This window comes from Dendropsophus ebraccatus, chromosome 1 (genome assembly GCF_027789765.1).
Source record: "Dendropsophus ebraccatus isolate aDenEbr1 chromosome 1, aDenEbr1.pat, whole genome shotgun sequence".
Classification (NCBI taxonomy): Eukaryota; Metazoa; Chordata; class Amphibia; order Anura; family Hylidae; genus Dendropsophus; species Dendropsophus ebraccatus.
In genome coordinates this window covers 206045942-206064858 of record NC_091454.1, presented here as the reverse complement: position 1 = coordinate 206064858, position 18917 = coordinate 206045942, and the positions used below count along the sequence as shown (strand labels likewise).

Here is an 18917-nt window from a genome sequence, read left to right as displayed (position 1 = left end):
AAAGTTTGAGTACATAAATTGACCACAGCTAAATTCTTTTATGAAAGTTTGAGTACATAAATAGGAAAGTCACATTAGTCGACAAAAGTCTTTTAGACTAGTTACTTGCTCCAACAAGTCCTCTCTTGGAATTTTGTCCTCAATTTGCCTACCAAGTTGACTTATCCATACATGAAGTGCTCTGGACACAGGCACCGTAGAAAGAGCCGCTTTGCTTATGTCAGCCGCATTCAAATGAGCTTTCTTGAGCTTTTTTGATGAAGCCACGGGTGAGCCAGAAGATTTGCAGCTGTAGCTCTTTCCTCAGGTTTCTTCACCAGTATGGACTTAAAAATCCACTGCATTCTGTGATACTGAGACAAATGTTTCTGCTGAGTAATCGACTTTAAAGTGACACTGTCACCCCCTTTGTGCATTCTGACATCTCTACACAGGTGTAAAGGGTAAATTTAGTGTTTTTCATACCTTATTTCATATCATACGTCGTGGTGCTTGTTCAAGTAAAAAGTGTCCTTTTATCAACTGCAGATTGTATTAAGTGGGCGTGGCCTCGCGGCATTAGCGCCACTTAACCCCGCCCACAATGGCCCGGTTGGCCCCGCCCCCTTGACGCCCATTGGTTGTCCAACGTAAAGGGGGTGGGGTCTAGACCTTTCGGCCAGCCTGTTCCAATGGGCGGCGAGGGGGCGGGGCCAACTGTGCCGTTGTGGGCGGGGTTATGTGGCGCTAATGCCGCGAGGCCACGCCCACTTAATACAATCTGCAGTTGATAAAAGGACACTTTTTACTTGAACAAGCACCATGACATATGATATGAAATAAGATATGAAAAACACTAAATTTACCCTTTACACCTGTGTAGAGATGTCAAAATGAACAAAGGGGGTGACAGTGTCACTTTAACCCCTTAGCGACCCATGACGTATCTGATACGTCATGGTGCCGCGGGGGGTGTTCAGAGCGGGGTCCCGCCGGGAGATCCGTTCTTCTGGCCGGCCCGGGCCTCAGCGTCGGAATGACGCTGATCCCGGCTCGGCAATAGATTGCTATGGCCTGCAGCAGGCCATAGCAATAGATTGCTATGGCCTGCAGCAGGCCATAGCAATCTATGACCGATCTGATGGATCTTTGCTGTGTATATACACAGCATTGATCTCTATGAGAGATCAGTGCTATGTATATACAAGCCCCCCAGGGGGGCTTCTAGTCCATGTAAAAAAAAAAAGTAAAAAAGTGTTTTTATTAATAAAAAATCCCCTCCCCTAATAAAAGTCTGAATCACCCCCCTTTTCCCATTTTATAAATATAAATTAATAAATAAACAAATAAACATATTTAGTATCGCCGCACACGTAATCGCCCGAACTATTAATTAATAACATCACTGATCTCGCACGGTAAACGGCGTCAGCGCAAAAAAATTCCAAAGTGCAAAATTGCGCATTTTTGGTCGCATCAAATCCAGAAAAAATGTAATAAAAAGTGATCAAAAAGTCGTATATGCGCAATCAAGGTACCGATAGAAAGAACGCATCATGGCGCAAAAAATGACCCCTCACACAGCCCCATAGACCAAAGGATAAAAGCGCTATAAGCCTGGGAATAGAGCGATTTTAAGGAACGTATATTTGTTAACAACGGTTTGAATTTTTTACAGGCCATCAGATACAATATAAGTTATACATGTTATATATCATAGTAATCATAACGACTTGAGGAACATGCATAACAAGTCAGTTTTACCATGGGACGAACGGCGTAAATGCAAAACTCCCCGAAATCAAAACAAATTAGTTTTTTTTCTATTTGACAGCGCAAATGATTTTTTTCCGGTTTCGCAGCATATGTTATGGAAAAATAATGCCTGTCATTACAAAGTACAATTGGTTTCGCAAAAAATAAGTGCTCATATACGTCTCTAGGTGAAAAAATGCAAGCGCTGTTGACTTTTAAACTTAAAATGGAATAAGCAAAAGCGCAAAAACGAAAATTGGCTTTGACCTTAAGGGGTTAAGCTATGAAATATTCAAGTAGGTTTCCTGGTTATCTACACTAGAAAATGGTGATTCTCCAGTAAGGAGCATATAAGAGATGACACCAATACTCCATATATCTGTAGAGGTAGATATGGGCTCATAATTGAGTACTTCTGGAGATAAATATTCGGTTGTGCCCATAATTTTTCGGACATCAGATTTTCCAATTTTTCGGGACATTCCAAAATCAACTATTTTGATGTCACCTGGAGGTTCCAGTCTGCTGAGCAATATGTTCTGGAGCTTAAGATCTAGGTGAACAATATTGTTTTCATGCAGAAACTTAACGCCTTCAATGATCTGACGCAGTAGTCTACTTATTTGTCATTCTGAGATGTTGTCATTTCGGTCTGGCGCACAAAGGTTAAATATTTCTCCACCTGCCGCATATTCTAAAATTAAGATCATTTCATTGCTAGTTTCATACACTTCATGGAGGTCCACAATGCATGGATTTGACTTTGCCATTTCAAGTACAGCTATTTCATGGATTTTCTCTGCTCTGTAGACCTTTTTCTCGTCTTCGCTTTTTAAGAAATTTGTCAGCAAATTCTCTACCTGTTGCCTTTTTAGTGCATCGTCGAACCACGGCAAATTTGCCTCTTCCCAGTAGGTTTGTGTCCATGGAGTAGATATTGTATATGTTTTCCATCTTGATAGACATGTGGATAGTAGAATATAGGCAGTACAGGGGAAAATTACCTTCCAATGTACTACTTAGCATAGTGATTGCATACAAAGGATTTTTATGGCAGACTAGTATTGCTCCTACGGTACCGCTCACACAGGGCGATAATCTATCACAAGCTTCTCTATGTCAAACAACACATCATTAATACTTGATGACCTCTGGATTTTCTATGTGAAAAGTAATACAAACTCTCCTCTTGAGATGAGGCTTTATCTATCATACAGCACAGGAAAAAACGAGTCCAGCTCCCGGCCAGGTGAATGCAAATCGAGCTGTTTATTGACACCTTGACACCGTGCACACACTGCGGCAACCCCCCCAAAAAGACGCCAACGCGTTTCAGTTGCCCACCGCAACCTTAATCATGGCTGACCTGTATCTGAGAGGTTCACAGTTTATAGTCACAGGTACCCAACATGCCCCAGGCGCAGCTCCTCCCCTCACTCGCACCGGTGCCGTAAGCACCCGGGCCAATCACCTAGAACCGCCCAGAAGGTCAGATTTGACTGTGCAAATAAAAACAACAGAAGTGTAAAACATTTGCAGCTATGTATACATCTGTGAAAAATAACAGTAAATAATCATAACAATAGGGAAACAATGAGTATGGTTGTCATGACATGGAAAAGAGCATATGCAAGCTATGTATAGGTACTGGGGTACATTCATAGGAGGAGAAAGAGAGGAGTGTGAATGAGACCTTATAGCAATCTAATAGTATAGCAGCATTTCCTTGCGTAGGTTCATGCCATGCGGGAATCAGGTATTCAAACAGAACATCCAAAATGCCTCTTTGTCTTTGAGCATTTTTGATGTGTCACCCCCTCTAATAGGTACACGAATTTTCTCTATAGCAAATATACAAAATGATTGAGTTGAACCCCTATGTATGTCTACAAAGTGGCGAGACGCCCCCGATAGTGGTCTACTACCTGGATTTTTTATATCATGAAGGTGTTCACATGCTCGTATCTTCAGCTTGCGTGTAGTGCACCCTACGTACATGAGATGACACTCCGTGCACTGGATAATGTACACTACAATATAACTATTACAATTAAGAAAGGAATTGATCTTATGTTTTAGTGCCGGCTGAATCGTTGTACTCCTTGCATGGTTTTGCATACAGACAGGTTTTGCAGGGGTGATGGCCACATTTATAGAAACCATTGGCAGTCAGCCACGTCAGTTGTTTGGTATGTTTTTTTGACCTGTTTTCTGGTAGAGAGGGTGAGAGGGTATCTCCCAGAGTTTTAGCTCTTCTGGAGAACTGAGGGCAGGGGTGATTCTAGCCTCTCTGCTGCCCGAGGCGAACTATAGAATGAGGCCCCCCCCCCCCCCCGTCAATCCGCCCACATTATAATCCACTACTGCCCCCCCCCCCCACTGCTGTCCCCAATAAACATAATGTTTGGTCCCTTGCTGCACAGAGGATGTCAGGAGAGGAGGAGGCTGACTTTATAGGTGAGGTCCCAGCAGCACAGAGGATGTCAGGAGATGAGGGTGCTAATCCTATAGGAGAGGTCCCAGCAGCACAGAGGATGTCAGGAGAGGAGGGTGCTAATCCTATAGGAGAAGTCCCAGCAGCACAGAGGATGTCAGGAGAGGAGGGTGCTGATCTTTTAGGAGATGGTCCCCCTCTTCCCCCCTTATAGATGGTCCCCCTCTTCCCCCCTTATAGATGGTCCCCCTCTTCCCCCCCTTATAGATGGTCCCCTTTCCCTTATAGATGGTCCCCCTCTCCCCCCCTTATAGATGGTCCCCCTCTCCCCCCTCCCTTATAGATGGTCCCCCTCTCCCCCCTCCCTTATAGATGGTCCCCCTCTTTCCCCTCCCTTATAGATGGTCCCCCTCTTCCCCCCTTATAGATGGTCCCCCTCTTCCCCCCCCCCTTATAGTTGGTCCCCCTCTTCCCCCCCCCTTATAGTTGGTCCCCCTCTTCCCTCTCTCCCCCCCTTATAGATGGTCCCCCTCTCCCCCCCCTTATAGATGGTCCCCCTCTTTCCCCCCCCTTATAGATGGTCCCCCTCTTCCCTCTCTCCCCCTCCCTTATAGATGGTCCCCTTTCCCTTATAGATGGTCCCCCTCCCCCCCTTATACATGGTCCCCCTCTTTCCCCCTCCCTTATAGATGGTCCCCCTCTCCCCCTTATACATGGTCCCCCTCTTCCCCCCCCTTATAGACGGTCCCCCTCCCGCCCCTCCCTTATAGATGGTCCCCCAATTATAGATGGTCCCCCTCTTTCCCCCCTCCCTTCTAGATGGCCCCCCCCTATAGATGGTCCCCCTCTTCCCTCTCCCCCTCCCTTATAGATGGTCCCCCCCCCTTATAGATCGTCCCCCTCTTTCCCCCCTCCCTTATAGATCGTCCCCCTCTTTCCCCCCTCCCTTATAGATGGCCCCCTTCCCCCCCCCTACCTTATAGATGGTCCCCCTCTCCCCCCCCCCCCTGCACAGCAGATAAAACAAAAAACAGCACACAACTCACCTGCCCTCCGTTCCCCCGTCGAGCCTCTCTGGTCTGGTCCCGGCTGATGTGCGGCTGCCCGGGGTGTCCCGTCCTGTCCCCGGCAGCGCGCGCATCACAGAGCTCCCCGTGCGCCTGTGCCTTCCGGCGCACGGGGAGCTCTCTGATGCGCGCGCTGCCGGGGACAGGACGGGACACCCCGGGCAGCCGCACATCAGCCGGGGGACTAAGGCTGCATTCCCACGTTCCGTGATCCTGACGGATCACGGACGTGGAATGCATGTACTGGAGCCCCCCCGCCCCCGGGAAGTATCTGTAATGAGATGCTGTGAGCGGGGGAGACTGTATTCATAAGCGCCGCGCTGTAGTATCAGCACCGCGCGGCTGATTTAGTACAGCGCGGCGCTTATGAATACAGTCTCCCCCGCTCACAGCATCTCATTACAGATACTGCCCGGGGGCGGGGGGGCTCCAGTACATGGTACAGTCAGGGCCGTTTTAATACATTGGTGGGCCCAGTGCACAGCCCTCAAGAGTGGGCCCCCCCTTACCTTTCTGCACATTGTATAATGTACTGAATTTGCCCCCACACTGTATCAAGAGCCCCAATACATACAGTAGTTACCTTATAACACTATTTCCACCATTCAGTGATTACATATTACATAAAAACTGCACTAAATAAAACAGAAAGATATCACCATTGATACCATTACATAATACCGCCACACCATGACCCCTATCAGTACAAGCCTATAACAGAGTGAAGTTACATCCAGTGACTCACCGGGGGCGTCTTCTCCGATCAGAGTCTGTCACCTTTTCTTTTTCTCTCCATCCAGCCTGGGCCACCTTGAAGTCTTCTCCTGGCTGTGAATCTTCTCTCCAGAATCTGCCAGACAAATATTTTAGGCTCCAACACATTCAGTAGTTAGGTCCCTTGTACCCCTATACAGTAGTTACACCCCTCTGTACTCCTACATAGTTACACCCCTCTGTGCCTCCATAGTTTTAAGGTGTCCCTGTAGTATATAGACCCTCATGTGCTCCTCCAGTTATATACAGCCCTCCTGTGCGCTCCCCCATTAGTATATAGCCCCCCTGTGCACTCTCCCCAGTAGTATATAGCCCCCTGTGCTCACCCACAATAGTATATAGCCCCCCTGTGCTCTCCCCCAATAGTATATAGCCCCCCTATGCTCTCCCACAATAGTATATAGCCCCCCTGTGCTCTCCCACAATAGTATATAGCCCCTCTGTGCTCTCCCACAATAGTATATAGCCCCCTGTGCTCTCCCCCAATAGTATATAGCCCCCTGTGCTCTCCCACAATAGTATATAGCCCCCCTGTGCTCTCCCACAATAGTATATAGCCCCCCTGTGCTCTCCCCCAATAGTATATAGCCCCCCTGTGCTCCCCCTCAATAGTATATAGCCCCCCTGTGCTCTCCATAATATATAGCCCCCTGTGCTCTCCCCAGTAGTATATAGCCCCCTGTGCTCTCCCACAATAGTATATAGCCCCCTGTGCTCTCCCACAATAGTATATAGCTCCCCTGTGCTCCCCAATAGTATATAGCCCCTGTGCTCCCCAATAGTATATAACCCCCTGTGCTCCCCCATAGTATATAGCCCCCTGTGCTCACCCATAGTATATAGCCCCCTGTGCTCCCCAGTAGTATATAGCCCCCTGTGCTCCCCATAGTATATAGCTCCCCTGTGCTCCCCCATAGTATATAGCTCCCCTGTGCTCCCCCATAGTATATAGCTCCCCTGTGCTCCCCAATAGTATATAGCCCCCCTGTGCTCCCCAATAGTATATAGCCCCCGTTCTCCCCCATAGTATATAGCCCCCCTGTGCTCCCCAATAGTATATAGCCCCCGTTCTCCCCCATAGTATATAGCCCCCTGTTCTCCCCCATAGTATATAGCCCCCTGTGCTCCCCAATAGTATATAGCTCCCCCTCCCATATAACATTGAAAAAAACAAACACTTTTACTCACCTGGGTCCACGCGTTCCTCTTCTCTTCCCTCCTGTGGCCGCACTTCCTGCGGTCACAAGAGGCTGCACTCCCCTTACCCTCGCGCCGACGCTCTAGTGACGTCGGCCGCTAGAGGGAGAGTGCGGCCTCTTGTGACCGCAGGAAGTGCGGCCACAAGAGTGACTGACAGGGAGGGAGCCAATGGCTCTCTCTCTCTGTCAGTGTCGCTGCTGCTGCGGCGCTGAAGCGCCGCAGCAGCAGCGGACGGGGGCAGCGGCGGACGGGGGGGCCCCTGCAGGGGGCGCCATGGAGGGGTAAGTAGATTACCCATCCATGGCGCTCCCCCATGACAGGCTGGTGGCCGGAGCCCTGTGCGACCGCACTGGTCGCACATAGCAACGGCCGGCCTGCTCGGGGGGGCCCCTTTAACCAGTGGGCCCGGTGCACGTGCACCATGTGCCCTCTGGTTAAAGCGGCCCTGGGTACAGTCAGTGGCGGATTATAATGTGGGCGGCCGCCCGAACCGCTCATATTATAATCTGCCATGAATGCCGCCCCCATGAAGACAGCTGGTGGCGCCCCTGACTGAGGGCTGTATTTGGTGACAAAAATATGTTTCCTGTTATTCCCTTTTGTTTCTGTTTTTTGTCCTACCACTAAGTAGTTCATTTCTGTCCCTCGTATCTACTATCCTACACGCTCTTTCTGGCATCCACTTTTTATGTCCTCTATCAGAGAGGCGCTGCATGCATACTGTTTTCTCACATGCATAGCTATCAGGCTGATCACAATTCCTTTTCATTCTTAGTAGTTCACCTACTGGGATAGATTTTACAGTATGTGGAGGATGGTGACTGGTGGCATGTAGGGTGGTATTGCCTGAGATGGTCTTCCTGTGATTAGAGGTATGCACTGTCTGGCCTGTTTTCCCTTCCATTGTAAGATCCAAGAAGACCATGGTGTTTGCATCTGTATTTGCTTTGAATTTTAGGTTGTAGGGATTGGCATTGGTGTAGTGTATGAAAGAGTCCACATCGTCCGTCTCTCCGCTCCATACAATGAGGACGTCATCAATGTACCTCCCGTACCATTGTATGGAGCGGAGAAAGGGATTGGACACTGTGTAGATGTACTGATGCTCCCAGAAGGACATTGTTAGATTGGCAAGTGCTGGTGAGTATTTCGCGCCCATAGAAACTCCACTTATCTGCAAATAAAAGTGGTTGGAACAATAGAAGAAGTTGTGTGTCACGAGGAACCATGTGGTGAGTTTAATGAATGTAATGAGATCTTGGTCATATTCGCTGTGTGTTTGCAGATGAAAATCCAAAGCTTGCATAGCTACAATGTGTGGGATGCACGTGTATAGTGAAACTACATCCATTCCCACCCACATGTAGCGTGATTCCCATGTCATATGTTGTACAGACTGTAGGACATCAGTGGTGTCCCTGAGGTATCCAGGGACTGTTTGTACCAGGGGTTGCAGAACCCCATCTAGCCATGCACAGAGTCTCTCGCACAATTATTGGCGTCCGGAAACAATAGGATGCATCGGGGGAGGCATTTCCCCTTTATGGGTTTTAGGTAAACCGTACAGTATTGGGACAGTAGGATTTTTTGGGCAAAGATATTCTGTCTCTTTCTCTGTAAATACGCCCAGGGATTGTCCCTCCTTCAATAGTTGCTGTAACTCCTTCGTGTATGAGCTGGTTGGGTCGCCAGAGAGTTTATGGTAGACCATGTGGTCGGAGAGTAACAATTGCATTTGGGCATTGTACATGTCTGCGTCTAGCACTACAACCAGTCCCCCTTTATCGGAGTTCTTGATGACGATTTGTTCCACCTTCATTAGTTCATCCAGTGCTTCCTGTTGTTTCTTGGTTAAATTCGACTTCTTGGGAATCATAGAGGCTTGTTCAGACAGTGCCTTCAAATCTCGGAAGACACAATTTTGGTACTGGTCCATCTGGGGAGTCCGTGAATGGACTGGGTAGTAGGAGGGATTAGAGATATGGCAAGCGTTCATTCTGGACATTTTTTGATCTTGTTGGGTATCTGATAATTTTTGTAATTCTATCAGGTTTTTTAACGACACTTGTTCCTCGAAGTTCAAACTTTTAAACAAGTTTTCATGCGTAGGAGCATCTGCGGACCCGTCCGTTTCATTTTCCTGGAAAAAAAAGTTTTTTTATAACCAGATCTCGAATAAATTTATTGACATCCCGAATTGTAGATGTACATCCCTGCTGCGAGTTTGTCTGCAGCCCGCCCCATTAACCCCCCGGCCGCCGGAGCTGATACTTCACCTGATCCCGGCTCCGGCGGTTCCCGATGTCTTCAGCAAGCCGGAGCGGGGACCAGGTGAAGTATATGCTTCAGCCAGCCGCCCGCAGCCCCGGCCGCCCGATCGCCCCCCCCGCAGCCCCGGCCGCCCCCCCCCCCCCCGCAGCCCCGGCCGCCCGATCGATCCCCCGCCCCCCCCCCGCAGCAACGTTCGCACCCCCCCCCGCAGCCTCGGCCGCCCGATCGCCCCCCCCCGCAGCCCCGGCCGCCCGATCGCCCCCCCCCCGCAGCCCCGGCCGCCCGATCGCCCCCCCCCCGCAGCCCCGGCCGCCCGATCGCCCCCCCCCCCGCAGCCCCGGCCGCCCGATCACCCCCCCCCCCCCCCCCGCAGCCCCGGCGGCGTGCGATCGGTGCTGCGGGGGGGGGGGCGATCGGGCGGCCGGGGCTGCGGGCGGCTGGCTGGAGCATATACTTCACCTGGTCCCCGCTCCGGCTTGCTGAAGACATCGGGAACCGCCGGAGCCGGGATCAGGTGAAGTATCAGCTCCGGCGGCCGGGGGGTTAATGGGGAGGGCTGCAGACAAACTCGCAGCAGGGATGTACATCCCTGCTGCGTGTTTGTCTGCCATTAAAAGCATAGGGCCGGGATCTGCAGCGAGTCTCGCTGCAAAAACGCAGCATGGAGACTCGCTGCAGACCCGCCAAGTGGGTTTGTAACCTAAACGATGTTTAAGTGTAAGTGACAGGGGGTGTCCCCTGTCACTTACTGATCACGACCCCCGATGCCGATCGTTAAAACGGACTGCCAGAGGTCTCTCACCTTCCTCTGCGCGGTCCGATCGGTGATCTGTTCTCTGAGCCTGCACAGGCAGGCTCAATGAGCAGAGCGCCGATAACACTGATCAATGCTAGGCCTATGGCATACCAATGATCAGTGATGAAAATGAAAGTAATGTATGTACAAGTCCCTCAAAGGGACTTAAAGCGTAACTGTCATTTCAGGGCCATTTTTTTTAAAACATTAAATATCAATAGTACAAGCGATTTTAAGAAACTCTGTAATAGGTTTTATAAACCAAAAGTTTCCTTCTGTACTAAAAAAAAAAAAGCAATCTCCCAGCCCCCCCCCCCTCCCTTCAGAAGCAGCAGGATTTCTGTGTCCATTATGTGGCTATGGAGACGGGAGGGGCTGTTAGGAGTGACTGAGCACGGAGCAGTCCTGCACAGCACAACATCCTGCAATCTTCTCTCAGTAAGTTCATAGATAATCACTGACCTTTCTGACCCCAGAATCCTGCGGCTTAGGTGCCCAGAGAGTCTACAAACAGCTGACCTTCATGTCACCTCTTCGTGCTCCCTCATCTCCCTCAGCCCCTCCCCCCTCCATAGGCTTACAATGGAGAGAGCAGAGCCTGTCTTCACTGGCTTCTCTGTAATGAAGACGTGTTTGCCTGATAATGCACAGATAAGAAGTCAGGGGGGGAGGCTGGGAGATTGCTTCTTGAGTACAGAAGGAGGCTTTTTTGGCTGATAAAACCTATTACAGAGTTTTTTAAAATAGCTTATACTAATGATTTTTGCAATAAAAAAAAAAATATGACAGTTACGCTTTAAAATGTATATAAAAAAAAAAGTTAAAATCACTAACACACAACCCCAAAACCCCTCCCCCAATAAAAGTTTAAATCATCCCCCTTTCCCATTATATAAATAAAACATATAAAAACATATAATATACCATAGCATGCATAATTGTCTGATCTATTAAAATATAATAAGCGTCATTGCGAACGGTGAAGAGCGTAGACGAAAAGAGGGAAAAAAGTGCGTGGATTACCGATTTTATGTTACATTATATATATATATATATATATATATATATATAAAAAATTAATAAAAAGTGATCAAAATGTCCGATCTTCACAATTATGGTATTAATAAAAACTAGAGATCATGGCGGAGAAAATGACACCCCATACAGCCCCATAGGTGAAAAAATAAAACTGTTATAAGCGTCACAATAGACCCATTTTATTAATAATTAATTGCCAAAAAAAAAAGGATTTCATTAAAAATATATATATAACATTTAGAGAATCTGTGTAAAGCTATGTTCAAACGCTGTGAACATCTGGCCGTTCCGTGATCCGCAATTCATTGTAGATAGAAAACTGAAAGTGCTAGAGCTCTTAGAAGGGGAGGAGGAAAAAACGAAAGCGCAAAGATCAAAATTTGCTCGGTCCACTGGGTCATTTTGGGCCTGGTCCTCAAAGGGTTAAATACAAACAAACAGAACATAATATTAGTATGAGGTGGGCAGCAGGCAAAATACTTGCCTGCCACCTAGAATAGGAGGATAGAAAAAAAACATGGTGATGGGGCTGTGATGCTTCCCAGGTGCTATGTATCTGAATTGGTTATTTGTGTGCTTAGTTTTTTTTTGTTTGTTTTTTTTTAGGCGGGCGTTCCAGGAGAGCGAGAGGAGCTGAATAACCCTTCTGTGCTGCCGATAAGATGAAGTGGAAAGTAGTTCGAGGTTCAACAAGAAAGGTACGTTTTTCACTTGCACTATGGGGGAGATTTATAAAACTTGGTGTAAAGTGAAACTGGCTCAGTTGCCCCTAACAACCAATCAGATTCCACCTTTCATTCCTCACAGACTCTATGGAAAATGAAAGGTGGAATCTGATTGGTTGCTAGGGGCAACTGAGCCAGTTTCACTTTACACCATGTTTGATAAATCTCCCCCATGTGTTCTTTATCCTATACTGATTGCCTTTGCCTTGATTTTCCACTCTTCCACTGCCTCTGCATAACACCTGCTGTTATGTTGTTTGCACATACAAAACACTACATTAAAGCCTATACACTTGACCTGGAACATTTTTCTATGTAAAGTGTTTGACTCAGACTTAGAGTTCAAACCAACTTGCCGACTGCAGCGAGTCTCCATGCTGCGTTTTTGCAGCGAGACTCGCTGCAGATCCCAGCCCTATACTTTCATTAGCAGAGAAACTCGCAGCAGGGATGTACATCCCTGCTGCGATTTTGTCTGCAGCCCTCCCCATTAACCCCCTAGCCGCCGGACATTATACATTACCGGGTCCCCGTTCCTGCTTGCTTCGGGGCTCCCGGTGTCTTCACGGCCCGCCCGGCCAATCAGTGCGCTGCGGCAGGGCAGCGCACTGATTGGCCAAGCAGAACGTGCCGGGAGCCGCCGAAGCAAGCAGGAGCGGGGACCTGGTAATGTATTTCCTGCCGGCCCCCCCTGTAGCCCCGATCGCCCCCCGCCGCACAATGGCCCCCCGCCGCACGATTGCCCCCCCCCGCACCCCCCGGCCGCACGATCGCCCCCCCTCCCCCGCACGATCGCCCCCCCTCCCCCGCACGATCGCCCCCCCTCCCCCGCACGATCGCCCCCCCTCCCCCGCACGATCGCCCCCCCCCCGCACGATCGCCCCCCCTCCCCCGCACGATCGCCCCCCCCCCCGCACGATCGCCCCCCCCCCGGCCGCACGATCGCCCCCCCCCCCGCACCCCCCGGCCGCACGATCGCCCCCCACGCACCCCCCCGGCCGCACGATCGCCCCCCCCCCCCCCGCCGCACGATCGCCCCCCCCCCGCCGCACGATCGCCCCCCCCCCCCCCCCGCCGCACGATCGCCCCCCCCCCCGCACCCCCCGGCCGCACGATCGCCCCCCCCCCCCCCGCACCCCCCGGCCGCACGATCGCCCCCCCCCCCCCCCGCACCCCCCGGCCGCACGATCGCCCCCCCCCGCACCCCCCGGCCGCACGATGGCCCCCCCCCGCACCCCCCCGGCCGCACGATCGCCCCCCCCCGCAACCCCCCGGCCGCACGATGGCCCCCCCCCGCAACCCCCCGGCCGCACGATGGCCCCCCCCCCGCAACCCCCCGGCCGCACGATGGCCCCCCCCCGGAACCCCCCGGCCGCACGATGGCCCCCCCCCGAAACCCCCCCGGCCGCACGATGGCCCCCCCCCGCACCCCCCCGGCCGCACGATGCCCCCCCCCCCGCACCCCCCCGGCCGCACGATGCCCCCCCCCCGCAACCCCCCGGCCGCACGATGCCCCCCCCCCGCAACCCCCCGGCCGCACGATGGCCCCCCCCCCCCCAACCCCCCGGCCGCACTATGGCCCCCCCACGCAACCCCCCGGCCGCACGATGGCCCCCCCACGCAACCCCCCGGCCGCACGATGGCCCCCCCCCCGCACCCCCCCGGCCGCACGATGGCCCCCCCCGCACCCCCCCGGCCGCACGATGGCCCCCCCCCGCACCACCCGGCCGCACGATCGCCCCTCCCCCCCGCACCCCCCCGGCCGCACGATCGCCCCTCCCCCCCGCACCCCCCGGAGAATGGGCAGACTGGTTAGAGCTGATAGCAAGGCAACAGTGACTCAAATAGCCAACCGTTACAACCAAGGTAGGCAGAAGAGCATCTCTGAACGCACAGTACGTCGAACTTTGAGGCAGATGGGCTACAGCAGCAGAAGACCACCCGTTACTAGCATGGTGTACCTAATAAAGTGGCCGGTGAGTGTACATTACCCATCCACGTTCCAGGGCTGCTCCTGCCGTCCGCTTCTCCCGGGGTCCCGTGCGCACACTAGCTTCACAGCGGCCTGTCAGCTGATAGGCCGCACAGCCAATCACAGGCCGTGGCGGTCCCGGCCTGTGATTGGCTGAGCGGCCTATCAGCTGACAGGCCGCTGTGAAGCTATAGCGCGCGCGGGACCCCGGGAGAAGCGGACAGTAGGAGCAGCCCTGGAATGTGGATGGGTAATGTATATCGTTTAAGCAAGGGCTGCAAGGACATCGGTAACAATGTCCTTGCAGCTCTTGTTAAACGATTATCGGGCCGTGTAATAGGCCCAGTAAACGAGCGACGATCTAGCAGATCGGCGCTCGTTTACAGGTATTATCGGGCCCGGCCCGTGTAATACCACCCTAAGTGTCTGTGCGGTGTGTGTGTGTCTGGCTGCTGTGTGTGTCTGTGGATGTAAATATGCAGTGTGCAAGTGTATGTGTATAAAGTGTTTCTGTATGTAATGTGAATATGCAAAACAAGAGTCCGTGGAGCCTCAGTTACGAGTCTCAAAACACGGGATAGCCAGATATCTCTAGCCTGTTGCCAACGGGGTGCCTCCATGATGGGGAGAGCACCACACCACCCTGATAAATAACCCCTTAAGTCCCACTCGGTTGCGAGTATTGGAACATAGACAGGGAAACAACAGGGTGGCCCCTTATGTCAATGTCTAACTCAAGGTGCGAGTATTGCGATCATGACAAGGGCTTGCAAAGGCAGGCTTCCACCCACAGACAGCCGTTTCGGGGTTTTTGCCCCTCGTCAGTGTGGGGTAGGATTCTGGCTAGTTGAGTTCAGTGATCACTGTGTTTTGTTGGTTGATTTTTCATTGCCCCAACTAGCCAGAATCCTACCCCACACTGACGAGGGGCAAAAACCCCGAAACGGCTGTCTGTGGGTGGAAGCCTGCCTTTGCAAGCCCTTGTCATGATCGCAATACTCGCACCTTGAGTTAGACATTGACAAAAGGGGCCACCCTGTTGTTTCCCTGTCTATGTTCCAATACTCACAACCGAGTGGGACTTAAGGGGTTATTTATCAGGGTGGTGTGGTGCTCTCCCCATCATGGAGGCACCCCGTTGGCAACAGGCTAGAGATATCTGGCTATCCCGTGTTTTGAGACTCGTAACTGAGGCTCCACGGACTCTTGTTTTGCATATTTAAATTTTTGGGGGCATCAGTGGAGACTCTTGATTGAGTACTTCATTGGAATTTTTTTCGCTGTTCTCCTTGAGTTCAGTGATCACTGTGTTTTGTTGGTTGATTTTTCATTGCCCCAAGGAGAACAGCGAAAAAAATTCCAATGAAGTACTCAATCAAGAGTCTCCACTGATGCCCCCAAAAATTTAAATATGCAAAACAAGAGTCCGTGGAGCCTCAGTTACGAGTCTCAAAACACGGGATAGCCAGATATCTCTAGCCTGTTGCCAACGGGGTGCCTCCATGATGGGGAGAGCACCACACCACCCTGATAAATAACCCCTTAAGTCCCACTCGGTTGTGAGTATTGGAACATAGACAGGGAAACAACAGGGTGGCCCCTTTTGTCAATGTCTAACTCAAGGTGCGAGTATTGCGATCATGACAAGGGCTTGCAAAGGCAGGCTTCCACCCACAGACAGCCGTTTCGGGGTTTTTGCCCCTCGTCAGTGTGGGGTAGGATTCTGGCTAGTTGGGGCAATGAAAAATCAACCAACAAAACACAGTAATCACTGAACTCAAGGAGAACAGCGAAAAAAATTCCAATGAAGTACTCAATCAAGAGTCTCCACTGATGCCCCCAAAAATTTAAATATGCAAAACAAGAGTCCGTGGAGCCTCAGTTACGAGTCTCAAAACACGGGATAGCCAGATATCTCTAGCCTGTTGCCAACGGGGTGCCTCCATGATGTATGTAATGTGCTCAGTATGTGTATTGTGTGTAAAGGATGTACAGTATGTGTGTATATGATACATGTACAGTGTGTGTGTGTATATGACGTATGTGTATGCATGTACAGTAAGTGTGTATGTTCCATGTACAGTGTGTGTGTATATGATGTGTGTATGATGCGTGTACAGTGTTTGTGTATATGACGTATGTGTATGCATGTACAGTGTGTGTGTGTGTGATGCATGTACAGTATTTGTGTAGGAGATATATGTGCAGTATGTATATGAGTAGTCTTTATAACAGTGTGAACAGGATCCTATGTTGTACCTGGGTGTTGGGTGTGTTTCACACTTGTCACAATCACATACCAGTCCATAAAGAAACATGTACAATACTTTTCAAATGGTCAAATTTTCATGATTAGCAAATTCTAGTAGCACATACAGATGTACATTACCAATAACTATTGATGAGTGAATACTGTTCGATCGAATAGATATTTGATCGAATAGTGAGATATTCGAATAGTCGATATTCGTACGAATATCCCGTGAATATTCGATACATATTCCATGAATGTTCAAATCCCCCAGCTTCCAGTTTTACCCTCCAAATGGTCAAATAGATGTTTTTCACTAATCGAATACTTGTTCCCACAGACTTTAATGGGATCGAATATTCGATCGAATATTCGAATATTCGCGGGATATTCGTAAGAATATCGAATATTCAAATATCTCACTATTCGCTCATCACTACCAATAACCTTCATGTATATCATCCAGTGCATATGACGCAGCTTCGGAGGACAGAGAACATCTATTCCTCCAAGTTCAGTCTTTGACATCTCAGGCGTTTGTCAAGGCTTGAAACGTTGCACATGTGTCATGGATCATCTCACCTCTGAGAACAACGCCTGAGATGTCAAAGACTGAACCTGGAGGAATAGATGTTCTCTCAAGCGGCGGTGTATGCACTGGGTGATATACATGGATGTTATTACTAATGTACATTTGTATGTGCTGCTGGAATTTACTAATAATGAAGATTTGACCATTTGAAAATAAGTATTGTGTGTGTTTCTTTATGGACTGGTATGTGATTGTGACAACTGTGGAGCGGCTGTAGTGAAACACACCCAACACCCAGGTACAACATAGGATCCTGTTCACACTGTTATAAAGACTACTCGTATACATACTGCACATATATCTGTATTGTATGTGTTTCTTTATGGAATGGTGTATATATATATATATATATATATATATATATATTATATATATAATGTGTGTATGCATGTACAGTATGTGTGTATGTAATATGTATATGGCATATGCATGTACAGTATGTGTGTATATGATGTATGTATATGGTGTCTGTATGCATGTACAGTATGTGTGTAAATGGTGTATGCCTCCATAGTATATATGTATACAATATATGTGTATGGTGTGTGTACGTATGTACAGTATGTGTGTAGATGTGAGCCTCAGAGAAGAGCAGGAACCTGGACAAGTTCTCTCTAGAACAACAACCTCCATCATGCCCTGCTGACAATTCATGATGGGAGTTGTAGTTTTGCAGCATGTGGCTCTCCAGGTTGCAGCACTACAACCTCATCATGGCCTGATGGCAGTTCATGATGGGAGTTGTAGTTTTGCAGTCTCTCCAGATTACAGCACTACAATCTCCATCATGTACTACAGGCAGCTTATGATGGAAGTTGTAGTTTTGCAGTCTTCTGTTTTTCCAAGTTGCAGCACTACAACCTCCATCATGTCCCAGTGGCAGCACATGATGGGAGTTGTATTTTGTATTCTTCTGTCTCTCCAGGTTGCGGCACTACAACCTCATAATCTCCTGCTGGAAGTTCATGATGGGAGTTGTAGTTTTGCAACATGTGGTTCTCCAGGTTGCAGTACTACAACCTCATCATGGCCTGCTAGCAGTTTGTGATGGGACTTTTTCAGCTGGAGAGTCAAAGATTGCTACACAATGATGGGAGAATGACACAGTACAGTCCATTAGTTATAGGGGGAGGCAGTGGTACAGTACATGAGGGGGATGGAAGTGGTACAGTACATGAGGGGGAGGCAGTGACAGTTCAGTAAGACACGGTCGTCACCTTAGAGTCATTGGATATAACTTTTTTTGTCCTCTGACTGCTCTCATCCGATAGATGAGGGAGGGGGGCAGACACTTGGGTGGGCCCCAGGGGACATTATACCTACACTGTGCAGCCCAGAGAACATGAGACCACAATGTAGAAGCCCTCTTGTCTGAGATGGCCTTAGGGTAGAAGGTAGCCCCCTGTATAGTATCAACCCTCTGTATGCAACTCCTTATAGTATTGACCCCATTCCTCCCAAGTGTCCCTCAACTGTATTTCCCCCTAAAGGCAAACAGTAACACACACTTAAAAAGGACGCTCACCGGAGTATCCAAAACCGCAGCATCAGGGAGGGGGTTGGTGGAGGTGCAGTACATGGTGGTGCCCCTATAATGGATGGGGCGATGTGCCCTGTGTGGTCACACAGGTCGCACACCCCTATCAACCTGATAGGAACCATGACAACAGGCTCCCAGCCATCCCACAGGTGTCCTCCCCACTCTACGCCTTTATACTGTATACGCTTTTGACCATTTTTCTATAACAATGTGACTCCATAATGAATATGCTCTCCTCATTCCATCATCCATTTAACCCTCTATGGTCATTAGTGGAACTTTCTTTACTGTATGCTGAAAACCATAGCAACCAGTCGACTAACAAGTGTTTTCTTCTTTTATTTGCTGGTCTAGCCCCCGCTGCCTCATTACTTTACAGGCAGATCTATAGAAACTTCTGACGGTAGAGACTGTGCGGCTTCTCGGCTCAGACATTCCTTATTAGCTGTCGCTAGATGTTTGAATTGTGCTTTTTTTTTTTTTTCCCTTCGTTTTTCTACTTAGCGCTATAGCCCTGAGGTGA

General features: G+C 49.8%; 1 pseudogene; it reads right to left on the bottom strand.

Moving 5' to 3' along the window:
• Positions 1-230: 230 nt before the first annotated feature.
• On the bottom strand, positions 231-2700 carry LOC138784180 (serine/threonine-protein kinase 17B-like; annotated as a pseudogene).
• Positions 2701-18917: the final 16217 nt, after the last annotated feature.